A 22,131-nucleotide genomic window follows, 5' to 3' on the forward strand; every position below is an offset into this window, starting at 1 on the left:
CTATCTTGGTCAGTAAACAATGCCAAATTCTTGGATTTGGTGGAGAATAAACCCAATCTACTTGGCCGTTGCATGTAAGACTCTACAATCCATCTATATGTAGTTATTCCTGCCATTATTGCATTGGCCACCCCGTTGTCCATGGGCTTTGATGTCTTAGATTTTGGGGCATTTTTGGTCTACTTGCTCCCAGAAAAAAGGATTGTGATTGCTCGCTATGGATAACTTATGTACTCCAAAGCACTGTGGTGGTCCGAATATTCTACATTTGTGTTCTCATGTTATTGCACAGAAGGCCACCTTGTTATTGGTGCTGGTAGAGCAAAAACAACCCTAGACGTAGATGCTTTGCATTTCTCTGTGTGTGTAGTGGAAAAGTCACAAACATGGAATATATTGTTTTAGTTCTGCCTTGAGAAAGGTTTGGTAGCCCTTTATATTAGCATATAATAGTTACAACCTGATTCAAACTTTGAAATTACAATTGGACAACACACTTGCATCAAATTGAAGGTTAATTTTGCAAGTTTTTTTCCTTTCTAAGTTTAATTTTCAAAATTTGTGGGTGGGAATACACAATTGACATGATGAGAGGTCACCTTGTTCTGGTTTTTTCTTTTTCATGTTGACCTCTTCTTCTTGTTCCTCTTGCTGTTCAACTTACAATCATCCTCACCGGTTTGAATCGGTGGAGATTGCTCTTTTGGCTGCACAATATTGAACGTGTCGGTTTTGTCAAAGCTGATCAGGGCTTCACCCTCTGGCTTCATCGAGTGAATGCTGCATTTATCTTGAACGCTCTCAACTGGTGATTACTCTATCACATGACTCCTATCTTCATGAATGCTTTTCATGTCAATGAATCTAGAGAACATATACACATTTCAGGGACCCACCCTACAGGATCAATCGGATCAAGGACATCCAACTCACAATCTAATGAGCCAAAATCACATGGTACACCTACATGGGTACTCCAATCTCCACCTATTACATACGACCGAGGGTAGGCCCACCAAGGAGAACAGATACCAATCCACAAAGATTTGAGACTATGGGAAGAACGAAATTCAATGTGGAACCAATAAATGCGACAGTTGTGCTTGCATTGATCGCATGAAAATTAAGCGCTTCATCCTCATCAATGAGGTCATGGGTATCTTTCTTCACTTGCTTTAACAATTTTGAACTTTTGAGTAAAATTTTCCTACTGATATTGATTCTCTATGTTTGGCAAACACATTTCAATGGATGAAGATTATCTAGTGTATTGTTTATTGTGGATTGAGTGCTCACAAAGACCCAAATTTGACTCCCAACAATGTATTCCAAGCAACGAGTGTGGGGAGGACGAGGCTTGGCCTGCCTCTCTGTCTCCAGGGAGAGACAACAGATCCTTGACTTTTTTGCATCTGTAGCATCAGTATTGTGTGTGGTTTTGGGAAAAAGAGGCTTTGCATCTTTTCTGCAGGACAAGGGCCTTCCTCTTCATCACAAGCAATGGATGCAACTAACCCTAATGTCATATCTGCACCTTCTGCTTTTTCGGCAATCTTCACCATCACATTCGCCATCCTCTCTCAATTCCCTCTCCGGACCACAGTATGCATCAATTCAAATGTATGCAATGAGCAATCCCAAGTAACCTGTTGTCGCACAACTGTAGACACAAAAAGATAAGGGGTGGGCAAAATGCAAGCGAGTGACACATGGGTGAAAGCATGTTAATGTGTCGTGCTTTTTATGCTAGTTAAAATATGCCAACAAGCACATCTTGTAAGCATAACACATGGATATGACAGTCATGTTTTTTCAAGTGTGTGTGCCACCATCATGAACTATACATGGTGTATACTTGGACTTCAAAAAAATGAATCGTAATATTTTTAAAATCTCAAACAGTTAAGCTCAGTCGTTGCGTTGAGGTAGTGGTGTAGTCATGAAGCATGGAGGGAAGCACGACGTAGGGGCCACAGATCAGAGAGAGCGAAGAAAGCGATTGCGAGCTACAGGTCTGCAGTCAGAGGCCAAAAGTCAGCCCAAGTGGAGGATAGCTCACCATCGGAGCCAACCACCTCCGAGAGCTCTCTTGACATTACACCACAGAGAAGGAAGTTGAGGGGCAAAGGTTCTGTTGCTTCTCCTCCGCCCTATGCAAAAGATTGAAGGCTTCTAATTTCCAAGGAGGTTGAAAAGTGGAGGGTGCGTAATATCCACCCCTCAAGACAAAAAACAGAGGAGGGCTCCGCGGAAACAAAGGACGATTGTGCTGGCCAAGTAGCTCCGAGCATTGTTTCTGCTATCAGGGCAACACCCCTCTCTATTAACAGCTCTCACAAAGTGATAGTAAGCCTATCATAATTCGGGCTTTCTGATTTGTAGCACATTATGAGTGCAAGTGACCATCTCAAAAATCGACTGTAGGATGCTAAACAGCAGCTCGAGAATGCGGGTCAGGAGCTTGAAGCTGCGAAGGTTCTGAAAGCAAGCCATGATATGGTTAGCCTTGTAGTACTTGCTATGAGACAGAATCTTCATGATGCTGAAAATGAATTGCGGTATTTAGGCCTCACTGACAGTGTGGATGCAAGGAGAGAAATAGAGCTCAAGGTAAAGATCGAGACAGTGAAGAGACACTGGATGGTTTGGGGTTTTCTCACAATAAGGACACCCCCATTGCTGTTGAATATTGACATAACCTGTCTTCATGTAAATGCCGATTATTTTTGTGATTGAACCTTATGTTTTGAATATGTGCACAACTATCCTATGTACTTACCATGCTTATTTTTTGATTGGTTTGTAGATTAATGTGGAGGTGCAGGAAGAGAAAGTGCACGCTTGCGATAGTCAATTACAGCTTCTCATGCAGATAAGTAGGATGATACAAGGTTCCTTCATCCCCACTGCCCTATGCAAGATAGCAACACTTTTACAGAGTGTATAGGAGGGGTACGCCATGGGACAACAAGCAACTAGTGTACTGGATGTGGTCTACCGCTAGAAGTACGCGAAATCAGTGCAATGGTCCAAATGCCATGTGAGCATACCTATCACCTAATCTGCTTTGTTGCTGCATGCTCCCTGGGGATCGAATGTAGAGCTTCCACCTGCCAGCAGAGGATACCAGCTGAATGGTGTGGCAAGGTCACAGGGCAAGGACATCCAATCACACAAAGTTGTGGTAAGATAATGTTAAGGAATGGTTATCTAGCCTTGATTCCTACACTAGCCCTGTGTATGCTAGAGGCATAGAAGGTATGCTAGTTAGCTTAGTGGGTATGGTGGCTAGCATATTGTGTATGGTAGTTGGCAAACCTAGTTATGCTAGTTAGCATACTATGAGATATAGCTAGCATACATTGTCATGGTGGTAAGCATATTGTGTATGCTAGTTAGCAGAGCTAGTTATCCTAGCTAACATATTGTGAATACTAGTTGGCATTTTTTGTGTTAGCATACTGTGTATGCTAATAAGCATACGTTCTATGCTAGTTAACAAACTATGCATGCTAACTAGCATAGAGAGTTTCCCAATTAGAAATAAAGTATGCTAATCAACATATTAAATATGCTAATTAGTGCACAGTGTGCTAACTAGCAAACATGGTATGTTAATTAGCATACTTTTTATGCTAATTAGAACACTGTGTATGATGACTCATGCAAGTATGCTAACTAGAAGAAAAGGTATGCTAATTAACATACTTAGTATGCTAATTGTGTGCTAACAAACATACAGGGTATGCTAATTAGCATATTTAATATGCTAATTAGCATACTTTTTATGCTAATTAGGACATTGTGTATGATGGCTAGCATGAAAGTATGCTAACTAGAAAAAAGTATGCTAATTAGCATGCATAAGCATACTTTTTTTTCTAGTTATCATACTCGCATGCTAGCCATCATACACAATGTTCTAATTAACAATGTGCTAACTAGCTAATAAGGAATGTAGCTAGTTAGCACAGTGTTATGTAGAACATTATATATACTAATTAGCATACCTTGTTAGCTACTTTTTATGCTAATTAGAACATTGTGTATGATGGCTAGCATGCAAGTATGATAGCTAGAAAACAAGATATGATAATTAGCATACTCAGTATGCAGAAGGTGTTAGCAGCAGCTACCTCTGATGTAGCATAATGTGTATGTTAGTTCGCATACCTCTTTGCTAGTTATCGTAATGCATATATTTTAGTTAGCATGCACAATATGCTAACCAACAAAGATGGTATACTAATTAGCAAAGACGTTATGTTAATTAGCATAACTTATCTTTTAGGTGTTAGCAGCAGCTACCTCTGATGTAGCATAATGTGTATGTTAGTTCGCATACCTCTTTGCTAGTTATCGTAATGCATATTTTAGTTAGCATGCACAATATGCTAACCAACAAAGATGGTATACTAATTAGCAAAGACGTTATGTTAATTAGCATAACTTATCTTTTAGTTAGCATACAATCTATGCTAGCATAAATGGTATGCTAATTAACATAGCATGTATGCTAATTAGCACACCATCAGTGATAAGCATACCATTAACATAGACACAATTTTGATAATTAACATTTTATGTATGCTAATTAACATACATTCTCTGCTAGTTAGCATACACACTATATTCACACTTCCTTGTTAGCATATTTTGTATATTAGTCAGCATATTGATCATGGTGGTTAGCACACTTTGTATACTAGTTAGCATAGTTAGCATAGACGATATGAATGTCTACAGGATATAGATGCCTACCATACATGGAATGCTACTTGTCACACTATGCATACAAGCAATCATAATGGTAGTGATGAAAATTAACAAGTGAATGGAATACACAGGTATCAATGATGCGGGACGCGAACCTGACAAGACACCTGTCAATCAAAGGATAGAAGAGAAGCTCTATAATGATGAATCTGATGAGCTGGATAGACAGCATGACACTTCCGTGTTAGCATATTTTGTATATTAGTCAGCATATTGATCATGGTGGTTAGCACACTTTGTATACTAGTTAGCATAGTTAGCATAGACGATATGAATGTCTACAGGATATAGATGCCTACCATACATGGAATGCTACTTGTCACACTATGCATACAAGCAATCATAATGGTAGTGATGAAAATTAACAAGTGAATGGAATACACATGTATGAATGATGCGGGACGCTAACCTGACAAGACACCTGTCAATCAAAGGATAGAAGAGAATCTCTATAATGATGAATCTGATGAGCTGGATAGAGGGCAGATGTAATGCCACAACATGCGACAATGCATGAGGCTGTTGTAGATGGTAAAGAAACATATGATGATGATGAAGATTTTATCATGATTACTCATCCCAAACCCAAGCGCCCTACAGATGATCAAACAAGCGTCTCAGAGGAAACAGTTAGGAGTGTGCAATAGAAAGGTAGGAGTGCTCAAGAGGAAGGTTTTAGGACTGATAGTAGGCTGACTATGCAAGACGCCGGTGATGACAGCCCCCTGCAGGGCTTTGTAAACAAAGTGAAATTAAAGAGAAAAGGTGGCCTGGAACAGATTCTGGAAGGTCCTGGGGACGAGATATGTGTTGCCCCTCCGAGCACCATGAATGACATAAACGAGTGCAATAGAGGTGAAAAGAAAGCCATTTGCTCACGTGCTTGCAAGAAATTATGTTGAATCTGTTCCCTATTGTCTCCAAGTTATGTAGTGTTAGAAAGCTCCACACCCTACGGCATGTATCTCTTTGGATATTTATAATGGAGAAACTCTTTTCAATATTATTTTACTGTGCAACAGTTCAATAGTTTTTGCTTGTCCTTTATGATGTCTTTATTCGATACCATTTCTGTGTCACAGGACAAGAGAAACTGTAGTTAGTTGCCGTGCATGATTTGAATTATCCCATTGTATGCAAAACCATATAAAAGCGGCGTATTGCCAAGGCGAGATAGCTACAAAAAGAAAAAAGCCGAGATTGAGAAGCGCTGGCTAGCTATCTTAAACACTTAACGAAAATTGTCGAGTACTTCAGTTATGTTCATCCCTCGGGGGAGTTATTTTTGCTGAGTGGTATGCACTGCCAGACCCAATATGCGTGCCAAAGCCGTTTCCAGACAAGGGTTGCGCTTTGGTTCTTGATTTAAATGGCCTGCTTGTTCAAGTTGTAGAGCCAATGCACGGTGACATTCTCCCTAAACATGCAGGGGAACTGATAAAGTACAATGTGCAAGATAGGAGGTATGTATTTTTTGCAGACAGCCACAAATTTTTGGATTGGTGCCTTCGACTTTTCCATGTGTATATATGGAGCGCCAACATGGCACCTAAAGTGATGCAATATTAGAAACAATATTCAAAGAGCAGCGGGCTAAGCTGAGAGGTGTTTTTTCATAGAATCATTGTAGTGGCCAGCCTTAGCAGATATATAATAAGCTTGTATTCTTGAAGGATTTGAGATTGTTTTGGAAGAGCTGCGACTTTGGGCCCCAAAAGAGTCTAATTATTGACGATAGTATGTACAAAGTGTGCTAGAACCCTGAAGGAAGTTGGCTTGTTACTCCTAAGATAGAGAACCAAACCAAAGAACAACGACAAAACTTCCTGATAGATACTTTGAGCAATTGGCCGTTCCTATGGCTGCAATCAGAGGATCGTGCAACGTATACAACTGAAAATGCGTTTGATACTGCCCCATATTTGTTTTCACAAGAAGTGATTAGGAAGTTGGCATCAGAAATGCAAAAGCGCAATGAGGCCCAACGAAAGGAAGCCTTGCGTAGGAGACAAAGGGAGGCTGATGAAGAAGCTGAAAGACATAAGAGAGAGAGGCTACAAAGGGAAAAATTATAGAAGTAGCAGCAAAAAGAAGAAGAAAGAGAGTTGCAAGAACCAAAAGCTCAGCAAGAAGAAGAAAGAGAGCAAGACCCAAAAGCTCAGCAAACAAAGAGCAAACGGACACTGGGCAAAAGCGAGTGCACAAGCGCACTAAACCACAATCTTATCCAGAGTAGGAGGCTCTCTGCAGTTTTGTAACATTATGAGGGAAATTTGTAAATTGCCTTTCCAATGTTTGTAACTATTCCGACATTCACTTCAAATAGTAATGATCAGATCCTCTACTATTCTTTTTTTGAAGACAATACTATGTATACTGTTGGCATTCTTTTTTTTGTAAACATTGAAATTATATACATTCTCGTTGGAAATCAAGGTATGCTAATTAGCATAATGTTTATGCTAGTTAGCAGACTATTTATGCTAGCTAGCAAAAACAGTATGCTAATTAGCATACCCACAGTAGCTAATTAAAATACATTCTAATTAGCATACTGCGCATTTTTGTTTGTGCTAACTTCCACTCACAGCATACCATAGTATGCTAATTAGCATATATAGTATACAAGAAGCTGCCATGTTTTCTCCTTGAAACCGACAATGGTATGCTAATTAGCAGTCTATGCTAAGTGGCATAAACAGTATGTTAGTTAGCATACATAGTATGCTAACTAGCATTCCTTCAATTAGCATACTGTGGATTTTTGTTTTTGCTAACTTCCACTCACAACATAGTATGGTAATTAACATACACAGTATATAGAAAGCTACCATCCTTTCTTGAAACCACCATACAATATGCTAATTAGCATACATAGTATGCTTATTAGCATACACAGTATACAGAGAGCTGTTATCTCTTCTCGTTGAAACCAGCAAAGGTATGCTAATTGGTATACTGTCGATGCCTACTGGCATAGACACTATGCTAATTAGCATACCTTCAATTGGCATACTATACATTTTTGTTTGTGCTAACTTCCACTCAGTATAGTATGCTAATTAGCATACACAATATACAGAAAGCTGCCATCCCTTCTTTTGAAACCAACAAAACTATGCTAAGTAGAATATTATTGTTTATATGCTAAGTAGCATAAACAATAATATGCTAAGTAGCATATTATTCTTTATGCCAATTAGCATACCCACAGAATGCCAATTGGCATAAACAATATGCTAATTAGCGTACACAGGATGCAGAGACACCTATCACCTCTTCTCCTTGATACCAGCAAAGATATGCTTATTAGCATACTGTTTATGCCAACTTGCATAAACAGCATGCTAATTAGCATACCTTCAATTAGTATACTGTGCATTTTTGCTTGTGCTAACTTTCACTCATAGCATAGTATGCTAATTAGAACACACAATATACAGAAAGCTGTCATCTCTTCTCCTTAAAACCAACAAAGGTATGCTAATTAACATACTATTTATGCCAACTGGCATAAACAATATGCTAATTAGAATACACAGTGAACTGAAAGCTACCATCTCTTCTCCTTGAAACCAGCAAAGGTATGCTAATTAGCATACACAATATATAGAAAGCTGCCATCTCTTCTCCCCTAAACCAGCAAGGGTATGCTAATTAGCATTCCACTCACAACATAGTATACTAATCAGCATATACAATATACAAAAAGTTGCTATCTCTTCTCCTTGAAAACCAGCGAAGTTATGCTAATTAGCATACTATTTATGCGAACTAGCATATATAAGTTTATGCTAATCAATATAAACAATGTGCTAATTAGCATTAGCATACATAGTATACAGGAAGCTGCCATCTCTTCTCCTTGAAAACCAGCAAAAGGTATGCTAATTAGCACATTGTTTATGCTAACTAGCATAAACAATATACTAATTAGCATACCATTTATGCTAACTAGTATACCCACAGAACATAATTAGCATACCTTCTTATTATCATACTGTGCAAGCCACTGCCCTTCTTTGTACACATTTTTCCAAACCCTGATGCCATTCTTATAAGCTGGGTGTGCCTTCTTTTACAGTTTCCATTTATATTTGTGGCCTACCTACCCAAACCATATGAAGTCCTACTGTAAAAAGCGTAAATTGTAAGACACCAAAGGAGGCGGACTTTGAGCTTGTTTGATCACCTCTCTAGAGTTCTACATTTTCTTGATGAGCTCAGATCTAGGTTTAATGAGACAGTTGTACAAAGAATCTCTCTTAAACCGAGACCCCTCTATGATAGACATCAAAGCCATGTATACACAAAGCACACAAGAGACACAAGAAACAGAAGATACCCAAGTTTTTGATAAAACTGCATTATCTCCGAGCAAGAAGTATATTGAAGATGCAATGATTACAACTTAAAAGTTGAACGGCATGCTATTATAAATTGCTTCATAGCTTTCTGGGTTGATTGTGTACACTTGCCGTCTCCTTGGGATGTGCTCCATGGGTATTTTGATACATCGTACCAGATGTGAAAGTACGTGGACGATGGGCTGTTTGTTGTCTAGCTTGAAGGTGTATGCATCCAATTGCTCGTAATACAGACCTTGCACAACATATGAGCCTCTATCAATTGCATTGCCCCACTCATCGAGGTACCCCTTCTCCACCTTCTCCTTTGCTGCAACACACTTGACCAGGTAGAAATCCACATCCTCAACGTTGGTCGAAGCATCTGGATTTACAACAAATGTATCGCCAGCACATAGAGCGCTACTCAACACATCATGATGACCTTCGTACGTGAAGTCATCGTAGGCGGCTGCTTCATCTACCGGCTCAGAATGTGACACAACCTCATCAGGTAATGGCAATAGAGTATGATAATCCAAGGTTGCATGTGAGCTTTATTGACGCATCAATTCCATCTTCCGTGCATGCATGCATCACAGAAGCATGCCAAGGCTCTTGTTGCAAGGGAAGTTGGATCCCCAGGGTTGTGACCATGAAAAGCATGCAGAGAGCGAGTTTTTCCCACAGTGGCACAATTCCACTTCACCTCCTTGTTCACTTCCCCCTCTTTAACCTCCCAGAACACACAAGCACATTCCCTTTCTTTTGAAGGATGGTGTGAAGGTGCTCCCTGCGACAAGTTGGCTTGGCAATAAGCAACCACATTAGTTGCACACCGCAAAATAGCTCCATTAGGTTTTAGCTGTTCATGGGTCAAGGTTATTTTCACAACTGCTCCTGCACCATCATGCTCTCCCTTGTCGTACCCTGATCCAAAGAAGAACCAACTCATCCCCATCTCTATGAGTCCACCATATCTTGCAATGAAGTAAAAAGGCCTGGCTCCCTTGAACTGCGAGGCCGCACCATTAGACCACACGCAATGTTGCTTAGGAGTGACACCCTCTTGTTGTAAGAAGTCACGGTGTAGCATGAAGTAGTGTTGCACGAACAACGTGTCATGCACCTTTGTCATATGATATGAAGAAGTGGATGGTTTTGACTACCTCCCTTGCCCTGTGGTAGTACGTTTTGTGTACAAAAATGGTTCCTTGACTAGAGTGCTAATGAATTGACTGAATCTCATTTTGTTCCTTGAAGGCATAATTCTCTGCAAAATCAACAACTGACACGATGACATCGTCTGAAACCGAAGAAGGCAATCCTTGAATTGTTGTCCTTGCCATCGAGCCACAGTTATGAGTGATAAAGAGCTCCAACTTGGTTTTCAAGAAGTTGAAGAAAATCCTAGCACTGCATTTCTTTGTGTAAAAGATCTTTTCTTTTGTTATTATTTCCGTGCTTGTCTTAAGCTTGTACATATGCAAATACTTTCACATTAATACTACTACCTGGCTTTGCTGTCTCCAAGTAGCATAATTCCAACCCATTCACTCCACATGTCAAACACTCTCCCATCAGGCATTCCCTTCTATAGAAAATTGCTTCTGCAAGCTTTGGATGAAAATAGACTCCCACATATGTGTCACCTTTGAACCATTGATGTGAAGCCAAACAACCCTTGCTAATGTTCTCACCTGGGGCACAAATATTGCATATACAGTCACAACCTGCTCTATGCAGCCCAAAAGCACGAGAGCGCATGTTGTTCAGTGTGTCCTTCAAAAAGGACATTTGCAGATGGTATTCGTAACAACATGTGTATCTATCCTTCAGCCGCCTACAAAAGAATGGATTCAACATCTCAAACATTCTCATGCCAATCTTGCAATCTGGATGTTTTTCCTTGAATCTACAAAAGAACTCAACCTACAAAATGCCAATGATGATCAGTATTCAGATTGCTAACTAGGACATCCAACATTTTCATGAAAACAAATCATAGTGTTAAATAACACAATCAACATCGTAATGTGCATGCAACAACGTATGTTAACTAGCATAAAGAGTGTTAATTAGCATATATCATGTGTTTACCAGGTAACTCTGTATGCTAGGTAGAGCACAAGGCATGCTAACTAGCACATACCATATGCTAACTAGCATACTCATTAGGACACCCATCATATTGTTGAGCATACTAGGTGTTAACTAGCAAAAATTATGTTAATTAGCATACATCTTATGCTGACTAGCTAACTCTGTATGCTAAGTAGAACACAAGGCATGCTAACTAGCATACCCAGCCCAGCTGCTAGTTCTAACTAGCATAACCCTTGTCTTAAATAGCATACCCATCATGCTAGTGAGCATACTAGGTGTTAACTAACATAAGTGGTGTTAACTTATATACTTTTTGTGTTGACCAACTAACTCTGTATGCTATTTAGAACTCAAGAACCTGCTACTAGCATACTCCATATGCTACCTAGCAAACAATATGTGCTAGCTAGCATAATCTCTTTCTGTTAGACAACGTACTTATCATGCAATTGAGCATACTAGGTATGTAACTAGCATACCGGGTATGTTGACTAGCATACCAGGTATGTTAATTAGCATACATATTGTGTTAACCAACTAGCTCTGTATGCTATTTAGAACCCAAGGCATGCTAAATAGCATACTCCATATGCTAACTAGCACAATCCATATACTAACTAGCATTGTCCATATGCTAACTATCATACTCACTATGCTAACTAGTATACGCATTAGGACACCCATCATGCTATTGAGCATACTAGGTGCTAACTAGCATAAATGATGTTAATTAGCATACATCTTGTGCTACCTAGCTAACATGTATGCTAGGTAGAACAAAAGGCAAGCTAACTAGCATACTCCATATGCTAACCAGCATACTCTATATGCTAACTAGCATACCCACCCCAGTTGCTAGTTCTAACTAGCATAACCCTTGTCTTAAATAGCATACCCATCATGCTAGTAAGCATACTAGGTGTTAACTAGCATAAGTGGTGTTAACTTATATACTTTTTGTGTTGACCAACTAACTCTGTATGCTATTTAGAACTCAAGAACCTGGTAACTAGCATACTCCATATGCTACCTAGCAAACAATATGTGCTAGCTAGCATAATCTCTTTCTCTTAGACAACGTACTTATCATGCAATTGAGCATACTAGGTATGTTAACTAGCATACCAACTATGTTAATTAGCATACATATTGTGTTAACCAACCTCTGTATGCTATAGAACCCAAGGCATGCTAACTAGCACTGTCCATATGCTAACTATCATACTCACTATGCTAACTAGTATACACATTAGGACACCCATCATGCTATTGAGCATACTAGGTGCTAACTAGCATAAATGATGTTAATTAGCATACATCTTGTGCTGACTAGCTAACTCTGTATGTTGGGTAGAACACAAGGCATGCTAACTAGCATACTCCATATGCTAACCAACATACTCTATATGCTAACTAGCATACCCAGCCCAGCTGCTAGTTCTAACTAGCATAACCCTTGTCTTCAATAACATACCCATCATGCTAGTAAGCATACTAGGTGTTAACTTGCATACCTTTTATGTTGACCAACTAACTCTGTATGCATTTAAAACTCAATGCCTACTAACTAGCATACTCCATTTGCTACCTAGTAAACTCCAGATGCTAACTAGCATAATCACTTGCTGTTAGACATCGTACTTATCACGCAATTAAGCATACTAGGTATGTAACTAGCATACTCCATATGCTAACTAGCACAATCCATATACCAACTAACTTTGTATGCTATTTTAAAACTCAATGCCTGCTAACTAGCATACTCCATTTGCTACCTAGCAAACTCCAGATGCTAACTAGCATAATCACTTGCTGTTAGACATCGTACTTATCATGCAATTAAGCATACTAGGTATGTAACTAGCATACTCCATATGCTAACTAGCACAGTCCATATGCTAACTAACAAAAGTCTACAGATCGGTATGCTATTAATCAACATATACAAGTTACTATGCACTAGAGATGCAATGCATAAAATGCATAAGTTATGGTACAAGTATATGATTGATCACCTGAGGCTCGCGTCTAGGAGGTGCACAGGGTGTTCTATGTAGCTTTTTCTTCCCATCCTCTTTCGACAAACATTCTTCTTGTTTGGTGAAACATGAGTCTCCACTTTCCAAAATGTGTAGACCAATTCCTTAATTTCATCTTTGATAGGGCTATGACGGTGTTGATCGTGACATGCAACCAATGAAAACAATCAACCATCAATATCAGGCTTCGCCTGTCGTGATCTTGCCTTGTGCAAGGTGCGACGATTGACATATAGGAACCTGGAATTTTTTGCAATATGCATGTTTTCCTTTGAATTCAACATCATCTGCAATGCTCCATTATTTAAAAACAACTCCGCATTGGAACCTGATTGCTTGACGGTAGCCAGTGTGCTATGGACATTGGAGACAATTGTGGCCTATACAGTAGCCTCCTCCTCAAAAGACTCATCATGGATCGCCCGAACATCGGATTGTGAGCAACAAGATTCTAGATTTCCCACTTTGCTTCTGTACTAAAACCTTTAGTCCTACTCTTGAAAGCTCTCACAATTTCGGAGGAGATTTTCTTTTTCTTCTCATTGTTGAGGGCATGATCTTGTCGCTCAAATTTCATTTTGTTTTTGCTCCCGTTGTTTCCTCTTTCTGACTCTCTCATATTTCCTGATTACAGAAAGAGCTGGATCTTGAGAATTGTGATTCATTACCTGTAGTGGCTCTCTTCTGATTTTTTCTGAGAACTATGGACGTGCATAATATGTTGCTTACTTAAAATCACTTAAATGTATAGCTGTCAACACTTGATGCTGTAATACACACATGCTATGAACAAATGCCCTCACAAAACTATAGATGTGACCAACAAAACCAATGACTTCATTTGGAGTGGGTGGGCTACATATAAGATTTGCTTACCATCACATTACAGTACGGCTCCATTTCCAGCATTGGAGCTAATGGCAATAATGTTGGTTGCTGGTTCTCCATATTTGTAGGTCTGTGTCGGAACGAGAGAAAGAGCTCAGCTTTGACAACTCATCTCTGAGGCAGGATACTCGGCGCAAGGAACGAACGAACGAACGAGAGAGAGAGAGAGAGAGAGAGAGAGAGAGAGAGAGAGAGAGAGAGAGAGAGAGAGAGAGAGAGAGAGAGACTCCCACGTCGTCTCCAGTAACTGAAAACAAAAGCACATGAGGAGGGAAAACAAATTTTTTATGGAACATTTGAAATTAAAGGACTTGCCCATCCGTTTTCAATATATGCTAACAAGCACAAGTAACTAGCATTGTTCAGGACAACATATTCATTGACACGTTAACATGCTTCTACCCACATTTGACCGCGATGTCTAGCAACACATGGAGAAGAGAGATAGACAGGAGCTTGACACGGAAGATGCACCTGCCCATTTGGCTGGCATCGATTGCAAGACCAATCATAGGATAAAGAGGCCCCAACATCATGCTCAGCAAACGGTGCAAATCCTGCACATTTTTCTTCATGCCCTTGAGTGATTAAGGAGCCAGAAATTAAGAGAATACAACAAATACTGCCTCCGATGATGCAAAAACTAGCTTGTTCACGACCGATTCTTTGTTGAGAAAATTATTCTCTATGAAATTTCTAAATGTTACGTACAACACCAATGCGACACAAAGTGTGAACCCAACCCCCTGTCAAGCCTACCCAAATTTTCTTCTTGAGCGTAATGGCATTCCTGGCAATGGACCGCCCAGATGTTTGTTCCCCCAATGTATGCAACAGAGATGAGGGATGCAGCCACCGATACTTTGAATGTGTTGGACATGCTATTGAATGAATGTGTGTTGGACATGCTGTTGAATGAATGCCCTCTCGAATTAGCACGAGATACCCACAAAAGCATGGGGACGACCTTCATAACACTTCCCAAAATGCAATAGAGCCCATTCATTTATGTAGATCTGAGCTCTTGCATTCTGCACAATCGTCCGGAGAACAATGTTGTTTAGAAGCCTGCTGCGCATGCTGATATGAGAAGCTTTAAATTTGGATAGCCATCTGTTGATGCTCGCATCACCATGTTGAATAGCATACTTACATTCACCCAGAGTGTTCCACAACTTGATGGAGCGATTGTGGGATGCAAAGACCTGTTATGCTCAGAGCATGCTTGGTATGCCCCACAAAACGCCGTGTGCCTTGCCATCCCAACTTCCGGATAGCCGTTAGAGTAAATAACATCTTGGACAAAATGGCCATGACTTGTCAGAGTGTTTGGCCCGAATGCTTACAGATACTGGGCTTATTTCGTTATTGGTTGTCTTGTTAAGGTATTACAGTACTTTTGCATTCACAATGACAGGTAAAGTTGGAAACTAAAATCATAATGGCACTTATTCTTTTGACTTCATGGTTTGACTTGAGGTCTGGCTTGATGCCGCAAGGGCTCCTTGCCACTTGGTATGCTAAGAGATGTATAAGGTAAGTGATATACAAACTGGGGGAAGATTTGGATTCCACGTACCATGATGGACATAAACTATATCTAACCTAAACAAACATAAACGAGCTTGTTACTTTTTGAAATATAAATAGAATTTTCTAAAGCTTCCTTTATAGCTTCATGTGGTGGAGTTTCATTAATCTAGAAAAATAACTTATAAATTGATAAAAATGTTGATGGGGAATTAAGCCTTGAAACTTTGGGGGGTTTTTTTATTTAAGAAAAAGAACCTTTTTTTAACACATAAATACTTTGGACTAAGCTTGTAAGTTTAAAAAAAGTTTTTAAGATGGACATGGACCTGTAAAACACATCCAAAACTAACATATCTGTTATGTTGTTTGGATGGATGCAGATAAGGACTCTTATCTTATCTTGGAAAGTTTTTTTGGCTTATAGCGGTTGTCCACACTTGATTACACATACACCTACTGCAGGGAAAGTACTTTTGATATCTGTATACTGGAATGAGGCTTCATTCTTATAAACATTGGGGCGTCGAACCCCCTTGACCACAAGTTGATGCACATTTGACATTAAACCTTTGTCAAAGTATAGCTTGAGCTGCACCCTTTTCACCCTATGCCTAAGAAGCTCACCATTCTCCCACATTAACTAATAGGTCCCATTAGGAAATGCCTTGTGCACCTTATACGGACTTGTCCACTTCTTCTTGAACTTTCTCTAGAAAGTGAAATCAAGGTACCTTTCATACTTCATCACCAGATCACCTTCTCGTATATTCTTGGCTTTAAGGTTTTGGTTGAACTTCGCATCCCGATCTCCCGTTGTTTCACATAATAATCCACTACTGGCTTTTTCTAGCTACATTCTTATAGCCAGAAGGAGCCTCTCAGGTACCCAATTTTACAACAATAGTATTCATTACATGTGAGGAACTTATAGGTTCAGTTAAGCTAAAGCTTGTAAACAATGGGTCTCTCATTTGCATGCCTTTCTTACTTTGAGCACTTAAAGTCTTTGATTTGAGGCTCCTACATGACAAATATATTCATCATGGCATCAATGGATCGTTTTTACTGATGGATTTTTGAGCAAATATATTCTTTTGTTTACCAGGTTCTGACTTTGAGCTCTGAATGTACGAAGGAGATCGCCAAGACGGAGATGGGAAATTGGATTTCTGAAGCTTAGCAGTGGTGCTGAATGATGCAATGCCGAATGTTAATGTGTTTCCAAATGTACAGAAGCTGGTAATAGCAGGCCATAGATGGGGAGACAAACTCGCTTTAAATCTAGAACCGTTGCGCAACTTTGCAGGGCACTTGATGGTAGCTTTCTTGCAAGCCACATTGTAAGGCAATGAAAAAGACATGGATAATATACTGGCAAATCTGGAGGAGATTGATTCTGTCAGGTTGGCTGAGGCTCAAATCTCTTTTAGTACAAATGAGGAAGTCCTTCTCAAAGTTTATCAAAAGAGCCCTGAATGTGCTGCATTTTGAAGGGTACCTAATTTTAAGATTGTTTGCTCTCTTTTCTATTGTATCGTGACCTAATGAGGTGATCCAATTTGTAGAAATATGGCTCTTAACATATCCATGTTATCCCTCTTCCCCCCTTCTAGCTTGTTTAAATTTGCACCTAGTGTCACCATCTCTCTCTCTCTCTCTCTCTCTCTCTCTCTCTCTCTCTCTCTCTCTCTCTCTCTCGCGGCAAAGAAAAGAAAAAAGGACAAAAAAACCTCTTCCAAGGAGTCCACTTTAGGTACCTCTAGATGCAGTTTGCCCATGGCTTACCCATGACTTAAACTATATGCTACGTCGGGCATGAGAAATCCCCTACCCAATCTTTGCTTTTGCACTCTCATGTATTATGAATTGTTGTATCAAAGAAAGATGTAAAGTTTGTATATAACATGTATAGGCATACAAGGTGAGAACTCGCGTTTACCAAGTGGGCAACATCAAAGTACAATGATCTTCTAGGTGTATAATGCAAGCAAATTGAAGTTCCCTAAAAAAAACTTTATGAGATTTTTTATCAAACTCCTAAACCTAAAACATAAAATTGCTTAAGAGGTCAATACAATGCAACCGCAAAAACCAATGTTAGTATTAGTTTGGTCATACACTTCAAGGTCCTACTAGACTTGACAATGATCTTAATGTGGATCCTACACATATTTTTTATCGTAGCTATTGTTTATGACAACATTTCTATCCATCTTGACTCTATTGCCCAACAAATCTAATACGGGCCATGTATTATCATGCAAGAAATTCCCTATTCTCACAGTTACTGAATATAAAATTAAACTTCATAAAGTAATATACATATACTTGCCACATTCATAGCTTATGTGGGTGCATCTCTTGTAGGAACCACCCACTCTAGCCTCCACGCAAACCCAAGTTGTTGCCCTTGCTTATGTAATTGACACTTCAAGCCTCTACACGAAGTGGTCTATGAGTACATAATGCAATGAAAGTTGTTCAAGAGCTATGTAAAGGAGCAGTCATCAAGGACAAACCTGTGGCTATAATCCCCACGACTCCCATAATTATTTGCAGTTTGTCTTGTCCATAACAAACATACTATCTGACAAAAAATTAGATACTAGATTAGTATCTTAATTTGCTAGGATTCACATAAGGAGATGGTTTGGAAGATTTAGAAATTTTCTCATGTCAATATCATTGCAACAAATTTTTGATTGAATATGATGCATCTTTTGCTCTGATGTTGTGGATGAGGTTACAATTACACTTACTATGCATTCTCCTTGATGGATGTTCTTATTGGTCCATGAAAACTCTAAAGGGCTTCATATGCAATAGACTAGACTACACCTACATAATAATAGGAACATGGGATATCTAGCACCACATATTATCCTTCTACACCACTCACAATCATGGACACATGAAAGGAATGAAAACACCCCAAAGGCGAACCTTAGAAAGACGATATATGTTTTAACACCAAAGTCGATGGAAAAGTTACTTACCGTTTGAAATGAAGCAAAAACTCAAAGAACCGTTCTAGAAAAACATTTTGTTACAGTCGAGCAACTTCAAGCCCTCTAGAGCTTTTACAAGTTTTAAATTCTACTTTGGGTTAATGTTTAGACCAAGCAATCCTTGAAGGCAAAAAAGCCAGGATTGATTGTTAGCAAGGAAGAAGAGGATACGCACATCTTCACACCAGTTGCGGATCGAGACTAGGAGATACAACGGGGTACCATTGAAGCCAGGACATGCCCCCTGTGTGACATCGAGCCTGAGACAGAGTTGCACCACACATGCCACTGCCCTGTCTACTACGAGATACGAGGCCGCTTCCATTGCTTGTTCGGAGAGGGCTTTGGACCACTCTTCAGAGTCATGCGGCACGAGGATCAGAGATGCCTAGAGATGCCGAGGTTTGTTTTTGCTCGAGCTGCACAGACACAACGAGAGCCTGATGAGAGGAGAGGCTAGCCAGTCTCAAGAGACAAATCACAGACTTCTTTAGAGCTGCCACTGGACACCCAAGAGGAGTTACTACCACAACAGAGCTCGTCAACTCACACCAGAGGCACATTGATTGACCGAGCGAATGAGCTGGGTAGATCCAGACGCCCATGATTGCGGAGGACTACACAGCATCGACGAAGGCTGCATCAAAGGATTCGGATCACTTTGGCCCGACATGCATGATGCCGGGTCACACTACTGATCATGGAGGAGATTGATGAGATCCGCCAACGACCGATGCTGGATCTCTTGTGATCTAGCTATCCCAGCTAGCTGCTTAGTTCACACCTAGCAGTTTAGGATTCCATAGTATTTTATTTTGTCATTTGTCATTTCATTTTTGTCATCTTGTTACTCTTTGTATCAGATCCACCACATTGTAACTTTCTGGTCTCATAGGTCACTTTGGCCTTTTGAAGACGTTAATATAACATTTCATTTCTCTTTCTCTCTCTCTCTCTCTCTCTCTCTTGGCCAGGAGACTGTGGAGTACACAGACGCTTTCACTTACCTTCGAGTGGTTTTTAGCGGACCTACATTCTCACTCAGAAGAGCAGTAGAGACCAGACTTACTAAAGCCCACGCAGCATTGGGTAGATTGGAGAGGATGTGTTCGCAGGAAAGTTTCAGGAGCCCCGGATGAAGCTCTGCCTCTTTGACACCTTGGTGGCTTCAGCATTGCTCTATGGAACTGAGTTATGGGGACCTTCACTGGATCACCACGGGAGGCCGGGTCGCTCAGACGGATGGGGGAACATGGAGAAACCTCTGGTCTCTATGATCTCGCGGCTCATTAGAGCCAAGGCATCAGTACCACGGGCCATTATCCGAGCAGAGCTAGCGGCCCCCCCACTTGTGGTGGCGGCGCTCACCAGATCAGTCTCCTTCATAAACCGCACATGGGAACTTCCTAGAGACAGATATGCTCCCATAGCACTTGAATCCTCTCAACAGTTAGCCATACAAGGAGATACAACATGCTGGTATGGGGAGATGACATCATGGTTTCAGGCACATGGGTTCAGCATAGACCGGCTGCCACCATTCCATTACTCATTGGATGCACCATCTCTCACTCTTACACAGTCAGAGATCACCAAGCTCATCCGCCAAGACTTGACCCAGCTAGACACCACGAGGACATGGATACAACCAGCACAGGAATTGGGCACAAAGATGGCTTTCTACAGAGACCACCTTCTCCAGCTTACGGAAGATGGTTTTGTGGCGAGACCCAGATACATGGATACCCACTTGTCTAATGGGATACAATGTGCTATTGGCCAGTTACGCACATCTTCTCACCAGTTGCGGATTGAGACTGGGAGATACAGTGGAGTACCAGCAGAGGACAGGACATGCCCCTTGTGTAACATGGAACCTGAGACAGAGCTACACTATACATGTCGCTGCCCTGTCTACTACGAGATACGAGGCCGCTTCCATTGCTTGTTCAGAGAGGGTTTTGGACCACTCTCAAGAGTCATGGGATACGAAGATCAGAGATGTTTGGGTTTGTTCTTGCTCGAGTTGCGCAGACACAGAGATAGCCTGATGAATGGCGAGGCTAGCCAGTCTCAAAGACAGATCACAGACTTCTTCAGAGCAGACACGGGACAGCCGCAAGAGCCACTCCCACAGCAGAGCTCCCCCTCGTCTCACACCAGAGGCACACTGATTGACCGAGCAATTGAACTGGGGAAATCCAGGCGCCCGTGACTTCGAAGAACTACATAGCATCGACGGAGGCTACGACAAAAAATTCGGAGCACGCTGGCCAGGCATGCACGATGCCCGGTCAGACTACTAGCCATGGGGAAATTGATGAGATTTGCCAACGACCGATGCTAGATCTCTTGTGATTCAGCTATCCCAACAAGCCGCCCATTTTTTGGCTTAGTTTTTTTGCTTGGCTCACATCGACCAACTTAGGACCCCATAGTATATATCTTTGTTTTTTACTGTTGTTAGGTTATTTTGTTACTCTGACTTTGTATCAGATCCACCACTTTGTAACTTTCCGGTCTCATAGGTCATTATGGCCTTTTGAAGACGTTAATATAACATTTCGTTTCATTTCATTTCTCTCTCTCTCTCTCTCTCTCTCTCTCTCTCTCTCTCTCTCTCATGTGCACGTATATGCAAAACTATGTTTGTGATGAAACATGAAAGATTCTGAGTATAGGATGCATGAATAACAGGATTCAAGACGAGGGTCACAACCAATGGTGGTGGTAGTCAACTGTTAGTGTTTAACTTCAATACTTGAGATAAAGACAAAGATTTTTATACCTCGATTTAAAAACATTGAATGTTAAGGTGTAGGGAATAGCCCTGCAGTGGCCATTCCATAAAATAGGCGACTGCATGGCGACTGGTGGAGGCCAGGAGCCATGGTGGGAGCACATTATTTCAGGGAATGGCCACTGCAGGGCCATTCCCGGCCGTCAATGGTCGTGGGGAGTGAGGCCTAAGTGCTGTCTGAAGTGCAGGTACAGTCTGTGCAGATTCCGAGTGCTGGTGTGGCAAAGATTCTGGAAGCTGAGGTGGCAGACCATGAGCATATCCAGCTGGAGCAAAAATTCCGCCTGTTGATGTGCCTGAAATTTTGCGTGCTGAGTTGGGAGGTGTTGATTGGTGTGCGGGCCATGCACGTTCTGCCTGCTGACGTGTTGCAGATCTGTCGACTGCAGCACCGATTCTGCAAATAAGAGCATGCAAATTGGAGGGCTGAGATTGCTGGCCCCACGACCCGCGACCTTGACAAGTATGAAACATGATGACGTGATTAGCTAAAACAACAGACAATTGTGATCTTTACAAATTAGGCCTTCCCAATAAATGGGATCATGTGTTAAAAATTTAATTGATCTAACAAGATTGTGATGAGCTGACTCGTAGAAAAGCATAGAGAGGTTGGACATTGATACAGCTACATA

At 40.7% G+C, this 22,131-nt stretch overlaps 1 protein-coding gene and 1 pseudogene across 3 annotated transcripts in view; both read right to left on the bottom strand.

Annotated features, from left to right (window-relative positions):
* Nucleotides 1-1,258: 1,258 nt before the first annotated feature.
* On the bottom strand, nucleotides 1,259-15,185 carry LOC147459985 (uncharacterized; annotated as a pseudogene).
* Nucleotides 15,186-18,053: 2,868 nt separating this feature from the next.
* LOC147459986 (phytyl ester synthase 2, chloroplastic-like) overlaps nucleotides 18,054-22,131 on the bottom strand; it is a 163,856-nt gene continuing 159,778 nt past the window's right edge. The window contains exons 20-21 of one of the 3 annotated variants that reach the window (XM_086511141.1): nucleotides 18,208-18,275; nucleotides 18,054-18,126 (exon numbers count right to left, since the gene is read on the bottom strand). The gene's annotated coding sequence lies outside the window, so the exon portion shown is untranslated. Of the gene's footprint in view, nucleotides 18,127-18,207; nucleotides 18,276-21,764; nucleotides 21,952-22,131 lie in introns of those variants that run through there. The other 2 variants (XM_086511140.1, XM_086511139.1) reach the window with 2 other exon arrangements.

Source organism: Adiantum capillus-veneris, chromosome 4 (assembly GCF_014529385.1).
Source record: "Adiantum capillus-veneris isolate H3 chromosome 4, ASM1452938v2, whole genome shotgun sequence".
NCBI classification, from domain to species: domain Eukaryota; kingdom Viridiplantae; phylum Streptophyta; class Polypodiopsida; order Polypodiales; family Pteridaceae; genus Adiantum; species Adiantum capillus-veneris.